Genomic DNA, 3,775 nt, shown 5'->3' on the forward strand with positions numbered 1-3,775 from the left:
GATTGGAACTATGTGATTGTGGGGACTTAGAATATTCTAGATCGAGAGGTAAAATGGTCTTGAGCTGTCTTGAATCTTCTCAATAGACATTGACTATCAAGCTCTTTTATGACCTAACAGCTCTTGGCTATCAGATGAAACCTTGGGAATGTAGTCAACAAATTATTAGCAGACCCCTAGTTTCCACCAACCCCGAAGGGTGTCACCAGATAGCGTTTGAGCCGAGCCTCGTGGCAGAGACTTACCCAACTGGCTGCGTTCTATACACCTGTTGCCCCCACAAAGACCTTTAATAAATGCATCGATTTATGACTTTCTTTTGTCTTTGACTATTAAAGTTCATGTAACCACTTCCAAAGTGTAAGATAGCATTCAGGGCAACCTGACACTGTGTTCCTGGGCCATGGTTGTTCATATTTGGCTCAGAATAAACTATTGCTTAGTCCCTTTGGATTAAGACTATGTTTAGACTGACCCAAAGTAAGTTGCTGTTTAGATCTTTTTAAAATATGTATTTATTTATTTATTTATTTATTTATGAGAGAGAGAAAAAGAGACAGAGAGAATGGGGCATGCCAGTGTCTCCAGCCACTACAAATGAGCTCCAGACACATGCGCCACTTTGTGCATCTGGTTTTACGTGGGTCCTGGGGAATCAAACCTCTGTCCTTAGGCTTTGCTGGCAAGCGCCTCCTCTGAGCCATCTCTCCAGCCCCCTCAGTTTAGATCTTTTAAAAACGATTTCTACTTATTGGAAAGAGAGGGAAAAGACATGGGCACTTCAGGGCCTCTTGACAGTGCAAAGGAACTCCAGATGCATGTGCCCACCACTCTGTACATCCGGCTTTACTTGGGTACTGGGAAATCAAACCCAGGCCAGGCGGCTTTGCAAGCAAGTGCCTTTAAATGCAGAGTCATCTCCTCAGCCGGATAGTTTAGATCTTAAGTGTTCTCCCACAGCCCATATGTTAAAAGGCTTATTGCTGACTTGGTGCAATGGAGGTGGTAAAACACTGAGGAAGATGGGTGTGGGGTTGGGGAGATTGCAAGGTGGCTAACGGTGCTGCTTGCAAAGCCTAAGGGCCTGGATTTGATTCCCCTGTCCACATACAGCCAGGTACACAAAAGGACACATGCACCTGGAGTTCATTTGTAATGCAGAAGGCCCTGGCATGCACATATACTTTCCCTCCCTCCCTCCCCCCCCCCTTACACGCACGCACGCATGCACAAACATGCGCACACTCATGTTAGGAAACTTTATTTTACATGCTTGCTAAGGTACAGAATTACTGGAAGGAAATCTATTGCCAGTCAAGGCAAGGGTCTGGCTCTAGCCCAGCCTAATCTGGAATTCACTATGCAGTCTCAGGGTGACCTTGAACTCACAGCAATCATATGACCTCAGACCTCAAAGTGCTGGATTTAAAGGTATACACTACCACACCTGGCAATTTATTTATTTATTTATTTTTTGTCTGTCTGTTTTGTTTTTTGGAGGTAGGGTCTCACTCTAGCCTAGGCTGACCTGAAATTCACTATGCACTCTCAGGCTGGCCTCGAACTCAGCAATCCCCCCACCTCTGAATGAAAATTTAATATTTTCTTTTTTTTTTAAAGGGAGTATGCAAATTTATTTTGAAGATTATTTGTGTGTGTATGTGAGAAAGCCTACAGGTAGTATCTACACCTTAAAGAATCTTCTAAACAGATTATTATTAAAGTAAGTACTGTAATTAAAACAAGAGCAAAACAGGACACTTCCAAAAGGGTTGAGATAAACACTTGCAAGTAGGACCATGAACAGGTGTTCAACATCACACCAGTTCTGAGGAAAACCAATTTACATCCACACAGAGACCTTTTGGTCAGATTCACCAGAAGTAAAAACCGACACCGAAAGCCGGGCATGGTGGTGCACGTCTTTAATCCCAGCACTCGGGAGGCAGAGGTAGGAGGATTGCCGTGAGTTCGATGCCACCCTGAGACCACATAGTTTAATATTTTCTTTTAACCAGCCATATTTCATCCGTGCAGACCAATTAACTCAGCACCCATTCCTCTAACTCCTTTCTTAGGAGGCTTCTACCAGCACACTGTGCCTTCCTTTCCAGTCTCACTGCCAAGCTCATGCCATTCTCCCCTGTACTCATTTACCCCTTCTGCCAAGGGCACTTATCCTTTTTCCTAACAGATTCCAGTTCTAATGGGAAAGACCTGCTTAGTTGCCCACAAGCCCAGCATTAGTGTTGTTTGGGCCCGAAACTCCAGTGTGTAGGGAAGGTATTGCTGTGCCTGCTTTGAGTTGAGACCTTGCCCTTGCCCGGCCCTCGGGCAAGTGTGTGCCAGATGTGAAGGGACCAGGGCAGGTTCCTGGCCTCCAGGGTGGGAGGAGGAGAGGATGCCTCATTGGCTCTGCGTTGGCTGGGCTTGTTGGGGGAGGGTGTGATGAGAAAGCAGACTGCTTTTCCTCCTGACAACACCCAGGGCTTCTGCCACTCCTGGCTCCTGATGCTCCTGGCTGTGCTTGGAGCTCACTCACTTTCCGTGCTAAACAATAGCGTCTTTATTTCCATCGAGTAAAAGGTCTGATCCTAGTTAACGTTAGAACACAGCTTCAGAAGCAAGCACTTTTAACTGCCGAGCCATCGCTCCAGCCCATCAGCAATGTTTCTATGTCAGCAACTTCCTCTCCCTTGTACCATCAATTGTACCTCTTCCTCTGTCCATCCCATCCACATACAAACCTATCCTCGCTTCTCCCTATTAAAAACAAAGGGCGGGGCTGGAGAGATGGCTTAGTGGTTAAGCGTTTGCCTGTGAAGCCTAAGGACCCCGGTTCGAGGCTTGATTCCCCAGGACCCACGTTAGCCAGATGCACAAGGGGGGCACACGCATCTGGAGTTCGTCTGCAGTGGCTGGAGGCCCTGGTGTGCCCATTCTCTCTCTCTCTCTCTCTCTCTCTCTGCCGCTTTCCCTCTGTTGCTCTCAAATAAATAAATTCAATAATAATAAAAAACAAAGGGCGGCTGGGGGTGCTGGAGAGGTTGCTTAGCGGTAAAGGCATTTGCCTATAAAGCCAAAGGACCTCGATTCGATTCCTCAGGACCCACATAAGCCAGATGCACAAGGGGCACATGCATCTGGAGTTCATTTGCAGTGGCTGGAGGCCCTGGCGCGCCCATTCTCTCTCTCTCTCTTTCTGCCTTTCTCTCTCTCTCAAATAAATAAAATAAAAAAGTTAAAAAAAAAATACATGCTCCCTTCGGGAGCACATATACTAAAATTGGAATGAGAGAGATTAGCATGGCCTCTGAGCAAAGATGACACGCAAATTCGCGAAGCGTTCCATATTTTTTGCTAGCTTCAGAGAAGAGATGTGACTCTGTGCCCAGCACCAGAGGTTCAGTGTTCGCCTGGCTTGTGCTGGCCAGTGTGCCTCATCCTTGTTGGAGGTGACCTGTAATCAGAGCCCATTCTGCTTTGTCAGCTTTGACCCAAAGACGTCACCATTTCCAGTTACTCGTCACCACAGAATTGGTGTTGACTGGAAACTTTCTGACACGGGGCAGAACCACTTGGTTGTCTTTTCCGTGTACCTTAAGCATAGCAATGTAAATAAAGTAATAGTTAGAAACTGAAAATAAATAAATAAGGGCCAGGCGTGGTGGCGCACGCCTTTAATCCCAGCACTTGGGAGGCAGAGGCAGGGGGGTCGCCGTGAGTTCAAGGCCACCCTGAGATTACATAGTGAATTCCAGGTCAGCCTGGGCTA

General features: G+C 46.7%; 1 pseudogene; it reads left to right on the plus strand.

Moving 5' to 3' along the window:
• The first annotated feature begins 3,258 nt into the window (after positions 1–3,258).
• Positions 3,259–3,358, plus strand: LOC123455176 (annotated as a pseudogene).
• The last annotated feature ends 417 nt before the right edge of the window (positions 3,359–3,775 follow it).

The sequence above is a fragment of the Jaculus jaculus genome, chromosome 15 (genome assembly GCF_020740685.1).
Source record: "Jaculus jaculus isolate mJacJac1 chromosome 15, mJacJac1.mat.Y.cur, whole genome shotgun sequence".
Taxonomy (NCBI): domain Eukaryota; kingdom Metazoa; phylum Chordata; class Mammalia; order Rodentia; family Dipodidae; genus Jaculus; species Jaculus jaculus.